At 35.5% G+C, this 17,520-nt stretch overlaps 1 protein-coding gene across 6 annotated transcripts in view; it reads left to right on the forward strand.

Moving 5' to 3' along the window:
• The window catches only part of RAP1A (RAP1A, member of RAS oncogene family), a 74,659-nt gene that overhangs the window by 36,707 nt on the left and 20,432 nt on the right, over window positions 1–17,520 (forward strand). The gene's annotated exons all lie outside the window — the stretch shown is intronic.

The following is a 17,520-nucleotide window of genomic DNA, read 5'->3' on the forward strand; positions in this document are numbered from 1 at the left end:
GCTAACCCATCCCCCCACCCCCCTGCCCTCTAGAACCCTCAGTTTGTTTTTCAGGTCCATCGTCTCTCATGGTTTGTCTCCCCCTCCGACTTACTCCCCTTCATTCTTCCCCTCCTGCTATCTTCTTTTTTTTTCTTAACATATATTGCATTATTTGTTTCAGAAGTACAGATCTGTGATTCAACAGTCTTGCACAATTCACAGCGCTCACCATAGCACATAGCACTGAAGTATCTTAACTGGAGGGATTTGGGAGGATAACATGGGTCAATAACATGATTTGATAATGATCGTTCTGGCTTCATTGTGGAAAAAAAGATTGGAGGGGGAAAAATTGGGTGTGGGGAAACCAGATGAGAGGCTATCACAGTAATCCAGGTGTAAGCTGATGGTAGCTTATCTGACCAGAGTTGATGGCCATATGGAAAAAATGTTTGGAACTGTTTGATTCTTATGAAGAAATCCACTTATAAGCATATATGGTCAGCAATTTATAACTCCTGATTGCCAGGTTAAGATCTCCCATTTATGTGATCTCCATCGGATTCCATTATGAGAAAATAAAATTGTTCACCCAGTGTAACTCTTTAAAATAGAGCCTAGAAAATCAAGAGTTTTATATCTTTTTATATATTTCTTTGTGGTAAGCACAAAAATCAAAGATCCCTAATTAAGTTATTCTTATTTTAATGGCCAATTTCTAGACCTGATCAAATTGATTTCTCTGTCATGAAAACAAGGCTTTAAGTAATTTTATTATATTTTTTCTGACCTCCTCTCCTCTCAAAATTTAAGAAGTTGATTAGGACTAAGATTGTTCTCATCGGGATTTTTAAAAGACAAAGATGTCTGCCTGTGGTATTTCTTGTCACAAAGCCAGTAACCTCTGTCAACAGGAACCTGGGTAGAACTTCAGAGTTTATGAGAATCAGAAACTGAAGACAAACTCTGGCCATGCTAAGATAGATTTAAAGATCTTAAAGCAAACAAACTAGTAAACTAGGATCCTAACAGTAGTTTTCTAATGTGGCAATATTTTCATCAAACCAAAATGTTGGTCCTATATTTGTTTGAGTTTTAAGAGGGAAAAAGCATTTAACTTCTCCCATGGGAGGCATTTTATTTTATATGTGCCTAAAATATATTGTTTAATTATCAGAACCAAGTCAAGTTATCTGAATCCAGCTTTGTTTTGTTAATAAGAAAATTGCATATTAATGAGGGCAAATAACTTGTCCAGGCTCGTGCAATTTATAGAGTTTGGTTTTGGATCCAGATATGCCAGCAGAAAGATCTTTCATTTCAGTCAGGGGTGTTAATTTGGGTTCCCTGGGCCCTACTTCCCCCTATGTGTTTATGGTTTTCAAAGAGCTGTGGGCCCTTCGATTCAGTAAGGTTCAGAATCAATAAATTTTGTTAATCTGCCTCCTGATTTGGGATTCCTAATCTGACAGTGCGGTCCACTCTTGGCTTATATTACCTTTTCACAATTCTTGTCAAAATACCAGTAACACTCTAGTTACAGTAGTAAAGCAGTGATGGTAGTTATTTTTTAGTGGATAATATTTGCCAGGCATTATACTAAGGGCTATATAAGCATTATCTTGTTCACAGCAACGTTGCTGAACTATGTCCTTTACTTTAAGATTAACCCTCCTTCTATCTCAAATCCCAGCCCCATTCCTTGCTTTCCTAACTGATTTCCCTGCTCCAGCTTCTCATTCCTTTGTTCCAACCTACACAATTCTCATAGAGCTTTTTTTTTTTCTTAACTCAAATTATCTGCTCAAAAGCCTTAGGTGGCTTTCCCCCACTGTTAGGAAAGGTTCAGGTTCTTAGAATATCAAACAGGGCCTTTGGTAGCTTGCTAGCGTACTGTTAACGTCTGTATTCATTCCTTTCCCACTGCCTTTCACTGAAAATACTCAAACCACCTAGTCTACTTTCTAAATAGTTTTTTTCTGTTAGACTCATTTTCTTGAGTCTGCCTTTTTAAATGGAATTCCATGTCTACAATACTGCTTCTATCTCTACCCCCTTCCTCTGCCTCACCTTCAAGAAATATATGCAAGGCATACAATGAAAAATCTCCCTTTTTTCCATGTCCCCTCATTCCTCAGTTTCCTTCCAAAGGTAGTCTGTGCATTTACAAGTTTCCATGTACATATATGAGTATAGAAGGAAGTTAGCATGTTGGTTAAAGAATGTGAACTCTGGAACCAGGCTGCCTAAGGTTGAATCATGGCAGCTCTTCCTAGATGTGTGGTTTGGGCAAAGTACTAGTTCCTACTTCATAAGCTTTTTGTGAGGATTTCTTACAACAGTGCATGGCATGTGATAAGCTCTCAGTAAATGTATGCTATTGTTATTGTTGTGTTGTTTTATAACAGAGCATGATACATTGAAAAGAGAATGGCATTTAAAAACATCCTCTTAATCTTCCCTCTCGTGCTTTCTCTCATTCTCTCTCTCTCTGAAATAAATAAATAAAATCTTTAAAAAATAAAATAAAATAAAAACAGCCTCTTAGTTATTTTGTGCCTGAGTCATTTAACCCAGGTTAAACCTTGTGTGGTTTCTTCATTTTCATAATTAGGATAATGATGTACAGTTTTGATTTTGATGAACTGAACAATAAAAGGAAAGAGCTTTGCAAATAATAAAATGCTATATGAAGTTTAGTTGCTGTTGGTCACATCATTTTGTTTTCTCTTCTAGGAAAGGTCACAATATTTCAGCTGATCATAAGAAGTGAAATGGTCTTTAAAGGATAAAGATATCACAAATTTAATGACAGTTCTGCTGTTTTGCTTTACTAATTCTAAATTCATACTTTTTCATTAGCTGTGGCTTGCTTTCATATTAGTCTTACATTTTTAAATTATGATTATATAGTTTATGTGTCAGTGCCATTAAGGGAATAATGTTAAATACCTCTATTTGTGCAAATGTATCAATATTTCAGAATTGATATAATTAGCAATACTTAGCATAAATTAGTAAACCTAATTTGGTAAGCCTTATCTTTTAAGGAAAAAAATTTTTGTCAACCTAGAAAATATTAGTCACTGCCTGTAACATTTTTTCATGGTTTACAAATGTGTTATTTGCCTGTGATGATAACAGTTGCTGAAGAATATTCATTTTACTAAGTATGTGGTGATACATGTAAAAAGAGGTTCCCTTTGATGCATCTTTTGATGTTTATGCTGTTGTTAAAACAAGAGAGGCATTCACCTTTTTTTTTTTTTTTGATAACTCCTGGATTGCACAGTGCATATCAGTACCCAAAGACAAACAGAATGGCATATTTTTGAGTACTCTGATATTCTCCCTTTCTTAATGAGAGGCATTTCCAGTATCCAATGTTTAGGAGGAAAAATGTAGTCAAGTTAGTAGGTGGTAGAGCAGAATTCTAGCCAGGCAATATGGATGCTAAGTTCAGGCTTTAAACATTTCCCTGTATTGCTTATGAGAATGAGATCACAAAAAATTAGCAGTAGACAAAGGGAGGGGGGATTTCTAGAAATAATATAAATTAAAAAGAATATAAGCTTAAGCTTCATGGATCACTTTAACAACAGATTAGTCTAGAGAATTGGTGAAGTGGAAGATGATCTGAAAAGTAAATTAACTAAAATAAAGAGGCAGGGATAGGACATGTAAGAGAAGAAAAGAAAAGTAGAAATTTCTAGTTTTCTTTAATTCCTGTCTCTCTCTAAGTAATGGATGTATTAGTTGGATGCTTTGCTGTCCCGCTACAGTTTCCCCTTTGCTGCCTTTCTGATAGTGAAGTTTGACTACATGACAGGGTTTGGGCAGTTGAGATGGAAGTGGAAGTTATGTGTGCGTAGGTTTTAATCTTATAGGTTATGCCTATCAAAGGAAAGAGATATGCCTTTTCCTTCCTGTGGACTGGAATGTGTACATGGTAGTGAACTATTTTTAGGTTGTGGAAGAGGGCAGTACTCCAAGGACAACAGAGCAACAAGATACAAGAACTTAGCTCTCTGACTGCTAAGCTGCCCCCTGGACTGTATCCACTCTGACTGTCATATGAGAGAGGGAAGAAATTTGAATTTTGTTTAAGCCCTCCTAGGGTCTCTTACTACAGTAGCCTAGTCAGTGTCCTAACTACTAGAAGAAGAGCATGAGAAAATCTAACAAATCTAAGCACAATCCAGATATGAAGAAAAATGAAGTAGAATATTTGAAGAGATTATGATTGAGAATTTCTAAAACTACAAAAAGACCCAAATTTAAGAAGTCAAATAAAGGATAAATAAAAATATAATTTGCATACAATGAGCGATCTTAAAAATAGCCAGAGGGAGAAGATAGATTATTTTTAAAAGATCTGCAATTTATTGAAAGGAAAATTGAAACCAAAAGACATGAGGATAATAACTACAGTGGGCTGCAAGTAAATAACCCTTAAGGCAAAAATTTCTTTAAGAGTATAGGTAATACAAAGTTTTCAGATAAATAAAAATTGAGAGATTTTACTACCAATAGAACATCTCTAAGACAACTTCAAAAAGACATACTCTAAGATGTGATCCCTGATGGAGGGTTTGAGATATTAATTAGAAAAGAAGAAAGGCTGAAAATTAAAGAGCCAGGCATCCAAACTAAATTAGAAAAAGAACAGAATAAAAAAGGGGATGAAGAAATAGACATAAAATCAGATATTAAAGAAATAAAAAGCAAGCTTATAGTAAAGGATGAACAAAGCCAAAGTTGATTCCTAGAAAACGACAGACCTGGTAAGATCAGTCAAAAAAACCCAGAGGATTAAGAATGAAAGAGGAGCTACAACCACAGATGCTATAGGATTATTATAAAAAAAGTATACCTAAGTAACTTTTTGTTTAAGGAATAATTTCAATGGTAGTTTATTGCATGTGTTGTCATAATAGTATATTAAGCTTTTCAAGACCACTTGTCAAATTTGCTTTCCTGAATAAGAGGGTTGGATTAAATATTTTAATCCTTCACTTGAATTTTTGGAGAATTTCAAGGGTGCAGTGAATGGGATGATTGTCTCAGTCAAACTTTACTTAAGTCATACAGTATTAAGATTTTGGTAAAGATTTACTTGGGCATAATTGACGGATGAGTTTCTTTTAAAACAGAATTTGTGTTCCTTTTTAATATATAAAAAAGTGAGGAAGTGTCATTCAGTAGGAAATGCAAGAATACAAGAAACTGTAGAAACCTTGTATTCTTAAAATTGTTTTTTTAAAACGTGTTACTGGGGTGCCTGGGTGGCTCAGTTGGTTAAGCCTCTGACTCATGATTTTGGCTCAGGTCATGATCTCATGGGTCCTGAGGTTGAGCCCCCATGGTGGGCTCCTCTCTCAATGAGGAGTCTGCTTGAGATTCTCTCCCTCTGCTGCACACTCCCCCCACCATCATGTGCTCTCTCTTTCTCTAAAAAAAAAAAAAAAAAAAATCTTTTTTTAAAGAAAAGAAATATGGAGGAGAACATTCAAAGAAGCTAGAAGTTTGAAGTAGCTGTTGTAAGTTAAAGGGGATACAGTGACTGCTTTTTTTTTATTTTAAGCTTTTTAGTAATGCCTGCTAATAGTACTAATTAGCACATAATACTTTTAAGAGAGAGTAAGAACTAAAACTTTTGCAGAGAAGACGAGAATGACTATAGAATTTGAAACTTTACCATTTGAAAAAGGAAATAGGATTGCTATTTGAAAAAGAGGATATTAGAGATGGGGGAAAATAACTGTCTTCAAATATTTGAGGGATATGGACTTATGAAGAGGAATTCTCTTTATTCTGTTTAGCATCAGAGGACAGACCCAGTAAATGGCCACTACAAGGAAATAGAATGGTGAACGGTGTAAAGAACATTATAACAATTAGGTTACCCAGAAATGGAATGGACTATTTTATGAAGGTAGAGTTCAAAGGGCTTAGATGACCATATCTAGAGATATTTTTAGACTGAATTTCCAGAAAAGAAACACCTACTATAATTCAGGCATGCTGTTGTTGAATACTGACTTCAGTATGTAAAACAAGAAAAGACAAAACCAGCTATTCATACAACATGTCATAAGATTTGCTACATGGAAGTTAAATGTATTGTTTAACAGGTCTTATATTTGTCATCCTAGACTTCATAAAATAAGGTTTTATCATTTGTGGTTTGTAAACTTAGGATTTAGGAGGACTTCTTTTTATTGTATCAGGACTACTGATCTCTTTTGTCTTATTCCTGTTATCTTTTGTTTACCTTTCTTTCCTGTTGTTTATTTTTCATTTTCTAACTTTTGGTTGAATTGGTCAGGTTTTCTTGCCCATTTTTCCTTTAGTGATTTTTAAATTATATATAATCTAGTATTTTTCATCTGTCTAAATTTATATTTTTTCAATATATAGAGAGATTCAGTATCTTATTTTTTTTTCCCCAAGCAAGAGAAAAACTTCAACATGCCTTAACTTTCCTTCCTAACTCCTCTCTAACCAGTGTGGAGATAATCATGGAGTTTTATTTCCAAGTTTTTGTACATATTTTACAGCAATAATCTTGACTAGCCATAATTTTGACTGCTCTGCTTGCCATGATTTCTTATTCTTAATGCCTTTTTGTTTCTTGAATCGTTTTCCTTTTTTTGTTGGCATACCCATACCTGTAAGTTTTAATATGTATTTTTTATTGTCATTTAGTTCTAATTGCTTACTTTCCATTTTGATTTCTTCTTTGACCAATGTATTATTTAGAACTGTGTTGTTTAGCTTACAGACATTCTGTGATTATGTAGTTATATTTTTGTTGTATTGATTTCTAGTTTGATTGCATTATGGTTAGAATACTCTGTGATTTCAGTTCTTTGAAATTAGTTGAGCCCAGCATGTCCTTACTAGTAAGTGATCCAGGCACACCTGGCTGGCTCAGACTGTAGAATGTGTGACTCTTGATCTCAGGGTTATAAATTCAAGCCACACATTGGGTGTGGAGATTACTTAAAAATAAAATCTTAGGAAAATTAAAAATAAAAAGTATGGGGAGCCTGGGTGGCTCAGTTGGTTAAGCATCTGACTCTTGGTTTCAGCTCAGATCATGATCTCAGGGTCTTGGGATTGAGCCCTGCTTCTAGCTCAGCAGGGAGTCTGCTTGAGGATTCTCTCCCTCTCCTTCTGCCCCTCCTGCTGCTCACATGTGTGCACTCTCTATCTCTCTCTAAAAAAAATAAATCTTCTTAAAAAATTAAAAAATAATAAATGATCCATGTACACTTGAAAAAAAATGTGTCATTTGCAGTTGTTAGGTATGGTGTTCTATATATATATATATATATATATAATATATATGTATATATGACTATTGGGTTAAGTTGATTCATTATTTGGTCAAATCTTTGTTACTGATTTTATCTTCCTCTTCTGTCAGTTCCTGAGAATCATGTTAAAATCTAATCATGGCTGTGTATTTCTCTAGTTTTCCCTTTAGTTGTGTCAACTTTTACACTATGTATTTTGCCTTGTGTTTTAATTTTCTTTCCTATTGAATATTTATTAATGTAATTACTGATGTATTTGCATTGTTTGACATCTTTCCATTTCAGTTTGTCCGTCTGTTCTTTGTTCCTTTATATTTTCTTTTCTTCCTGCTATATTTAGTTATTAAACCATTCCAAACTGTAGTGGCTTAAAGCAGTAACCATGTATTCTCACCCATTAGTTTTTTAGAGTATGGAAATAGGGAGTGGTTCAGCTGGGTGGATCTGGCCTAAGGTTTTTCAAGGTGTTGCAGTCAAGATGGTGGCTGTCTGGGATCATCTTAAAATCTTCTTTATTCACAGATCTGTGGGTACTGAAACTTTGAGGGCTCCTCACGCAACTCTCTCTGTCCCGACGGTCTCTAAAGTGGTGGCTTCAGGGCATCCTGACAGCTCTGGGCCCGATGGCATGGCTCCCAAAAGAGAGATCCAGGAGGAGGCTCTGGCCACCCTTTCTAGCATCAGAAGTCAGACAGTATCACTTCTGCTGTATTTTATTTAATAAACCTGCCCCTGATGTCATGAGCACTGGGTGTTATATGCAACTGATGAATCACTGAACTCTTCCTCTGAAACTAATAATACAGTATATGTTAATTAATTGAATTTAAAATTTAAAAAATAAACCTGCCCATATTCAGAGGGAGGGGAATATATTTTTCCTCTCTAGAAGCTTTTTGGGATTTTGTCTTCACTTTTAGTGGTTTGAAATTTCAACTCCTGTATGTTCAGTTGTGAATATCTTGTTGTTATTTATTATGTTTGGCATTCATTGAGCACTTTAAATCTGAAGATGCCTAATTTTCTTAGTTTAGCTCGGGAAGTGTCTTTCTATTATTTCTTCAATTCTTCTGTTTCTAGACGTCCTGTCAGAGAGCTGGTGGAACTTTGAGATTTAGCCTTCTTACCTCTTTCTCGCATATATTCCATCTCTCTATCCTTTTGTTCTGCACTCTTTGGGTAGGTTCAGTATATTGCTTCACTGACTTGCTTTTCAGCTATATCCATTTTTCACTTCAGCTCATCTACTGAGTTCTTTTCTGATGGTCATATATTTTATTTCCTAAATCTCTGGTGTAACTTTTGCATAGACTTGATAACTTTCTGAGTTTCTTTAGGGATATTTATTTTACAGTGCTTTTTAGGTCCTCTTAACTGTTTTCTTTGGTTTTTGTTCTTCTCTTTGTTGAATTCATTGCCTCTGTCAAATTGTTTTCCTCGAATCTGTGATTGTCTCCTCTTCTTGAGAATCCCTGTTGGCCTCTTCTATTTATAAGAGCTTATCTCCTTTCATTATGGGAAGGGGTAGGAATGTTGTTGGGCTGAATGTGCCTGGTTTTAGACTGTGAAGACTAATTTATATACTTCATTTACAAATACGTGATGTCTGATCACTTTATATATATCCTACCCCCAAAGTGCTAATCTTGAGAAGAACAAGAAGAGAAAGTATCAAGGAAGAGATTCTTGCAATGAGATAATAATGTGATTTCATGTTACCAAAAAAGTTGAATTTCCATTATGATGTAATGTGAAGAACATTGTTCTTTATTTTAGGAGATTAAATCTTACCATGATTTCCATATTTACTTAACCATCACCCCCAGCATGTGTAGTCAGTTGTCAGTTTTAAAATATTCATGGCTTCTGGGGCGCCTGGATGGCTTAGTTGGTTGAGCTTCTGACTTTTGGTTTCAGCTCAGGTTGTGATCTTGGGGTCATGAGATAGAGCTCCGTTGGGCTCCAGGCTCAGCAGGGAGTCTGCTTCCCCTTTCCCTCTGCCTCTCCCCCCTCTCTAAAATGTGTAAATAAATCTTTAAAATAAAATAAAATAAAATATTCATGGCTTCTGTAAATATAATCAACAATATAACTGCTTGTTAAAAAACTACCTTCAGTGTTTCTTAATGTAAAACATTTTTTCTCTGAAATTTCTCATCACAACCAAATTTCCTTAAATGAACTTTGTTTTGTAGGTTCATTTGTGTAGGAGAAACTATTTCATCTTGTAATTAATTAGCTTACCTATTTAAAAACTGAAACAAAATTGGGATTGATTTGTGTTACAAAGACAGTCATGTTATTTTGTGAAATTTAAAGTTTTACTGAAGGAAGAATGAAAAAATTGTATTATAGCTTAGACTATAATGTTAGGAACTCAAGATTGACTTAAAATTTAAACATAGTGTAATGTTTATTCTTGTCCTCCTTATTTGTCAGAGAATCTTAACCAGAGTGAGAAATTTTCTGGTGCTGTGTTGGGAGTGCAGGGCACAAGAGATTTCCATAAAAAGGCATGGGATTTGCTTGGAAGAACATAGTGGTTTTCTAACTTGGCAGTAACGAGTTAGAACTAACCCCTTTCAAAAGAAAATATTAATCCACATTATTCCTTATTGGGTATTTGTGTGTGTTTTCTTATCTGAACTATATTATTTTTGTATTTGCATGTGTGTGTATGTGTATACATTCATGACCCATGGTATTTGTTAGGTGTAAAGAAAATAATTTTCTGTACATATAGTATATATGAAAAGTAACTTTGGGATTTGAATATCTTACTACTTGATTTGAGGAACAGGGGCCAAATATTTTGTTGTTGCAGAATACCCAAAATAATTTGGCCATGTCTGAGTGCTTTTCCCAAATTCTGTTGCCCTAGGAGGCAATTTGAGAAATATAAATGAGCCTTGCTATATTAGGATTCCCTCTTGAAAGATAACACATTTTCGGATTAGAGAGATGATGTATTTACATCTTGTTAAAATGACAGTGGTTCCCAGCTAAGAATCACCAGGGACCTGAGGAGGGTTATAGAAAATTGTAGATCTGCCTGGATATATATATGCTCTTGTGTTTAATAATCAAGGTGTTTGTTTTAATTTCGTTTTCACAGAAATAAGAGAACCACCTGATACAGATAGAGGTATAGGATGCTCAGTGTCCGGCACAAACCTCTTCCAGCTCATGTTTTCGTCTGGTTTCCTGTACATCTACATTGTAAAATGTGGCCTTTTTTTCAGGGCTTAATTCTTAGCTTTCTTCTATTTTCACCGAATAAATTCTCCTTGGTTGATCTCATCTGCTGTGGTTTTAACTACTAACATTGCTTACAACAACTCCTAAGTCTGTACCCTCTAGCCCTTTGGTTTCTACGGAGCTTCCAGACTTAAGAGTTTTAAATACCACATATTACCTACTTTTCCCCATAGGAATTTCAAACTTAATTTTGGGCAGGAATATTAACTTTCTTTTTAAACCTCCTTTTGGCCACCTAATTTGCCCAAAGTAGATATTTAGGAGTTATCCTTGATTCCTCTACATTCCCATAAATAATAACCTATAACTAGCTATGGAGGCCTGTCGGTTTTACCTTCAGAAAACCACTGTCCCCTCATCAGCCCTGGTGCCACTATGCAGGCCTGTGTCATTTTCCACCCGAGCTATTTCAATAGCTTCCTGACTATTCTCCCTGCCTCTGGTGTCTCCTTCAGTCCATTTTATATACTGTTAGCAGTTGTCTTTCTGGAATATATATCTGACTGTATTACTTTAAAAAAAAAAAAAAACTTTTCTCCCCATTGCTTACTAGATAAATTGTAGACTCTTTTACATAAGTGCCTTTGCAAGCATAACCCAGTCTCCGTACCCTGCTCCATTTTCCATACCTTGCTTTTTTTTTTTTTTTAAAGGTTTTATTTATTTATTTGACCGAGAAAGACACAGCGAGAGAGGGAACGCAAGCAGGGGGAATGGGAGAGAGAGAAGCAGGCTTCCCGCTGAGCAGGGAGCCCGATGTGGGGCTCGATCCCAGGACCCTGGGATCATGACCTGAGCTGAAGGCAGACGCCCAACGACTGAGCCACCCAGGCGCCCCTCCATACCTTGCTTTTAAACAAGTTCTGTTCTGGCCACACCCAGCTGTGGGGTATTCCCTGGATCTTGTGTATTCAGTGATTTAGAGTATTTGCTCAAGCTGTTTCCTCTCCTTAGAATGCCCTTCCCTACTTACCTGGAACATTCCTATTCAGTTTTTCATTTAGTTGTTATGTAACCTCCGTTGAAAAACTAACTGCTCTCTCCTCTGTTTCTCCATCCTTCCCCAACCTTTTAATCTCTGTTCTGTAAAAGCAGAGAAACACACACACACACACAAATGTGTTCACATCATATTGTAGTTACTTATTTTTTCCTCCTCCGTGAGCTCTTTGAGGATGGGAAACATACTTTTCATTTTTGTGTCCCTTGCACCTAATACAGAACTGGTACCTGGGAGATACTTTGTAAATGTTTTTTGATTCAGAACAGCAATCATAACCTGCTGCCATGTCTGTTGCATAGTCTACTATAATTTATCCTTACTATGTTTCTTAGTAAGGGCTGCTGGAACAAATTAGCATAGACTAGGTGGCTTCAACAACAAATTTATTTCTCATAGTTCTAGAGGCTGGGAAGTCCAAGATTAAGCACTGGAAAATCAGGTGTTTGAGGAGGACCTGCTTCCTGACTTACAGGTGGCTGTCTGTTTCTTCACTTGGTGGAGAGTGAGAGAAGCAAGCTCTTGGGACTCTTATTAAGGGCACTAATCCAGTCATCTAATCTTCTTCTAATCCTAATTACTTCCCAAAGGCCCCACCTCTTAATATCATATTGGGGGGCGACACATTCAGTTTATAAAACTATATATGTAACGTATTCTGAGAAATTTCCCTTTTTCCCCATTGGATTTTCTTAAATTAATTCTATTGAGCTACAGTTTACATGTAATAAAATGTCCCTGTTTTTTTTCCTTTTAAATTTTTAAAATTTTATTTATTTTTAAATTTTAATTCCAGTATAACATACAGTGCTATATTAGTTTCAGGTGTATAATACAGTGATTCAACAATTCTGTACATTACAGTGCTTATTGTGATAAGTGTACTCTTAATCTCCTTTCCCTATTTCCCCCGTCCTCCCACCCACCTCCCCTCTGGAAACATCAGTTGTCTATATTTAAGAGTCTGGTTTGTTTGTCTTTTTTCCTTTGTTCATTTATTTTGTTTCTTAAATTCCACATATGAGTGAAATCATATGGTATTTCTCTTACTCTGACTTATTTCACTTAGCATTATACTCTGTAGATCCATTCATGTTGTTGGAAATGGCAAGATTTCATTCTTTTTTATGACTAATATTCCATTGTCTATATATACCACATCTTCTTTATCCATTCACCTATTGATGGACACTTTGATTGCTTCCATAATTTGGCTATTTGTAAATAATGCTGCAATAAACATAAGGGTACACATATCTTTTCGGATTAGTGTTTTCATATTCTTTGGGTAAATACCCAGTAATGGAATTACTGAATCATATGGTAATTCTGTTTTTAATTTTTTGAAGAACCTCCATACCGTTTTCTAAAGTGGCTGCACCAGTCTGCATTCCCATAGACAGTGCATGAGGGTTCCTAAAATGTACTTATTTTAAATATGCAATTCAAAAAGGGGGCACCTCGGAGACTTGGTCAGTTAAGCATCTGCCTCCAGCTCAGGTCATGATCTCACCCTCTTCCTCTGCCCCAGCTGCCGGCCCCCTGCCCCCCTCCCCTGCTTGTGCACGCTCTCTCTCAAATCTTTTTTAAAAAATGTACAATTCAGTAAGATTTGATAAATGGAAATACCTATGTAACCACCACCATTGTCAAAGTACAGATCATTTCCGTCACCCAGAAAAATTCCTTTATGCTCCTTTATAGTCATCACCCCTGCCCCACCACTGGCCTCAAGTAAATTTCTGGCACTATAACTTGGTTTTGTCTTTTCTAGAATTATATGAGTGGAATCATAAAGTAGTCACTCTTTTCTGTATTTTGCTGAGTGTTTTTTGAGATTTATCCATCTTGTTGAATCTGTCAGTAGTTTGTTCTTTTTTATTACTGAGTAGTATTCCATTGATTGGACATACCACAATTTATCCATTCACTTCTTGATGGATACTTGGGTTGTTTCTAGATTTTGGCTATTATGAAAAAGGTAAGAGTTGAAATTTATTTTTTTCCAGCTTGACTTGTTCAAAAGACTGTCTTTTACATACTGAATTACTTTTGCCCCTATCTTAAACAATCTATTCCTATGTAACAGATTAACACAAATCTTACTGGGCTTAAAGCAACATTAATCATTTATTGTCAGTATCTGTGGATCAGGGGTTGGGAATGGCTTGACTGTAAGGTTCTGGCTCATGGTCTCATAAGATTGCAATCCTCTAAATTAAGGCTTGACTAAAACTGCAAGATACACTTCTGAAGGGGGCTCACTCACATGTTTGGTAAAGTGTGCTGTTGGTAGGAGTCCTCAGTTCCTCTCCAGTTGGGCCTCTCTGAAGGGCTGCTGATTAAATGTCCTCATGACATGGTGAGTGGCTTCTCTTAGAGAGAATGATCCCAGAGACCAGGGTATAAGCTGCAGTGCCTTTTAAAGGAGGTCACATATGGTCACTTATTCTATTGGTCACACAACCAATCTTAGGAAGAAACTATACAAGGATATGAAAACTGAGAGTGAACAGTACAGGTTATGAATACCAGGAGGCCAGGATCCTTGGGGGGTTATCTTGAAGGATGGGTATGACAGTCCCTCGATCAAAAATGAACTGAAAATATATATGTGGTTTTATTTCTGGATTTAATTTGGTGCCACTGATCTGTTTGTCTTTATGACAGTAACAATGTCTTTATTACTGTAGTTTTATATTATGTCTTAAAATCAGGTTAGTGTAACACTTTTTTTTCTTTTTCAGAACTGCTAACTATACTAAGTTACTTGCATTTTCAAAAAAAAATGTTAAAGTTATCTTGTCAATTTTAACAAAAAAGAAACCCGCTGACTGGGATTGCATTCAATCTGTAGACCCAGCTTGGAGAGAATTGACATCTTAACAATAATATGGACATATCTTAATAAAATATGGCACATCTCTCTAATTACTATGTCCTAAATTTCTCCGAGCCATGTTTTGTAGTTTCAATATATAAGCCTTGCACATATTCTGTTAAATTCATCTTTTAAGTATTTTATTTCTTATTAGATACTATGGTAAATGGTATTTTTTAAATGACATTTTTCAGTTCTTTGAGAATATATACAAATATAATAGTTACTATTTTTTTTGTATCAATCTCTTATCCTGAAATCTTGCTAAATTCACCTGTAAGTCTGGTAGCTCTTTTTGTGCATTATGTACATATGGGATCATGTTATCTGTGAATAAAGACAATTTTACTTCTTTCTTTTGCATAGGCTAGACCCTACTATATCTAGCTTAGAACAATGTTGAATAGAAGTGGAAAGAGCAGACATATTAGTGGGAAGAAAAAGAAAAACTGCATAATACCAATAGATGCAGAAAAAGTATTTGGAAAAAATCCAACATCCATTCCTGAGAATCCATGTAAATGTAAACTCTTAAGAATATAAAAGTGTATAAAGAAGATGTGAAACCAAAAAGTTTGAGTTTGATTAGAGTAACCAAAATGTTAACTTCTTGGAGGAGGTAGGGATTCATAATCTAGGGTCCCCAACACTTGTATAGAAAAAAAAAAATCTTTATTTTTCCTTAACCTCTAGTATTTGTTTCTATTTTGAGTGCAGGCAACAAACCACAGTAGTGATATTAGCAGCAACTGTTGCTTTGTCACCAACAAATACTACTTTTAACTTTCCTTGTATCTTTAAAGTTTGTTTCTTGAAGACAACATGGTTAGGTCTTGCTTTCTTATCTTGACTTTGAATTGGAATTTTGGAATATTGGAATAGATGATTTACATTTAATGTAATGGTGTGGTTGCCTTTTAATTCTGCTCTCCTGCTGTTTGCTTTATATTTTTCACATCTTTTCTTTGTTCTTTTTTGCTTTTTTGTATTTTTTCTGTTTTTTGGATGAATCAGTTTGTTTTCATTGGCTGCTCTGGGTTTTACAGTATGTATCTTTAACATACGACAGTTTATCTTCAAATAATACTATACTACTACAAATACACTGTAAGAACCTTGAACAATATACTTCCAGTCCCCTTCCTTTTTTTGTGCTATTATTGTGGTATTATTGTACTATTACTTCTGTGTGTGTTGTAAAACCTTGTAGTACATTGTTATTTAGTTTTGCTTTAAGTGGTCAAAAAGGTCTTGTAGATTTACTCTCATTCACCATTTTTGGTACTTTTTATTCCTTTTGTAATCTTCATTCCTTTATATAGATCCAAATTTCTGTCTGTTACCGTTTTCTTCTACCCAAAGAACTTCCTTTGCTTTTTTTTAAATGGTACTGGTAAAATTTTTTTCCCCAGCTTTTCCTTCTTCCTTCCCTCTTTCCTTCTTTTGTTTCCTTTCATTTCCTTTTCCTTCCTTCCTTCCTTCCTGAAAAAAAAAAAAACTATTTCACTTTCATTTTGGAAGGATAGATTCATTGTATTTAGCATTCTAGATTAGCCATTTTTTTCTTTAAGCATTTTATTTTATTTTTTTAAAGATTTCATTTATTTGAGAGAGAGCACAGGGGGCGGGGGTGAGCAGAGGGAAAGGGAGAAGCAGACTCCACACTGAGCACAGAGCCTGACACAGGGCTCGATCTTAGGACCCTGAGATCATGACCTGAGCAGAAACCAGGAGTCTGATGCTTAACCGACTGAGCTACCCAGGCACCCCTTCTTGAAGCATTTTATTTTTATTTTATTTTTTTAAAACTTTTTTTTTTTTTTTTTATTCGTGAGAGACAGAGAGAGAGACAGAGAGGCAGAGAGAGAAGCAGGCTCCCAAGGAGCAGGGAGCCCAATGCAGGACTCGATCCCAGGACCCTGGGACCATGACCTGAGCCGAAGGCAGACACTTAACCATCTGAGCCACCCAGGCGCCCTTCTTGAAGCATTTTAAAGATACTCCTTTTTCTTCTGTCTTGCATATCTTCTCAAGAAGTCAATGAATCTTCTGGCATTTCAAGTGAATTGCCTGTTTTTCAACAAGGGGAACTTTCCTGACCAAAACTCCCAATATTTCTCAGCACCCTGGAATTGTTCAGCTTATAGATCCCTATTTATTCTTTGCCTTTACCTCATGGAGTTTCATCCTGCATGCTCTGCTTAATGTTTGGTCAGAGACTCAAGTGAAGGCCTGTGCAGATTTCTGGAATTTTCTGTGCTTAACTCCCTCTTCTCTGATACACATTCTGGTCTCTGCTTGAGTTCTTCCTCTGTGTACCACAGTCTGAAAAGTGCCTCCAAGCAGAAAGCCAAGGCAGGTGTAGGCCTCACTTCATTTTGTCACGTCACTCAGAGATCGTAATCCTATACTGCTTATTGTCACATGTCTGAAAACAGTTGTTTCACGTATTTTATCTGGCTTTGGTTTTTACTGTGGGATAGAAAGTCCATTCGTACTTATTCCATCATGGCCATTAGAAATTCTTTCCTGCCTTTTTACCTCTTAAGATAACTGGAGATAAAAAAAAAAATAAAGTTTATATTTCTTTTTTTTTTATTCTTTCTAGCAATTTGGGCCTTATGGAGTATATTGCTAATACCTATGTATAGAGTTTTAACAATTTCATTAATACTATCCCTTTCGTATCCTAATAATTTTCAAGGTAACATTTTACATGGTTCAGCTATGATAGAATAATGATCAAAATAGTATATAATTACCATGATATTTTAAGCAAATAAAATAGCATATACTTTAATGCTAATGAGTGAATTTTTCAAAAAAGTGTGTTAGTCGTTTAAACAATAGCTTTATAAAGAATTAGGTTCGTGATTGTAGTTACAAGACAACTACTAGTTTTAATCACCTTATTTTCTGGTCAGTCACTTACAAGTAACAGTTACTTACAAGTAACATGAATAGGCTCTAATGGTGATTGATGCCTAGTCAAAGATGATCTTTAATGAATTAAAGTGCCTGGCAGTAGTCCTATAAACTTAGCTTAGAATCTGCACACATCTACTGTGTGCCTGTCT

This window comes from Zalophus californianus, chromosome 4, assembly GCF_009762305.2.
Source record: "Zalophus californianus isolate mZalCal1 chromosome 4, mZalCal1.pri.v2, whole genome shotgun sequence".
In the NCBI taxonomy this organism is placed as follows: Eukaryota; Metazoa; Chordata; class Mammalia; order Carnivora; family Otariidae; genus Zalophus; species Zalophus californianus.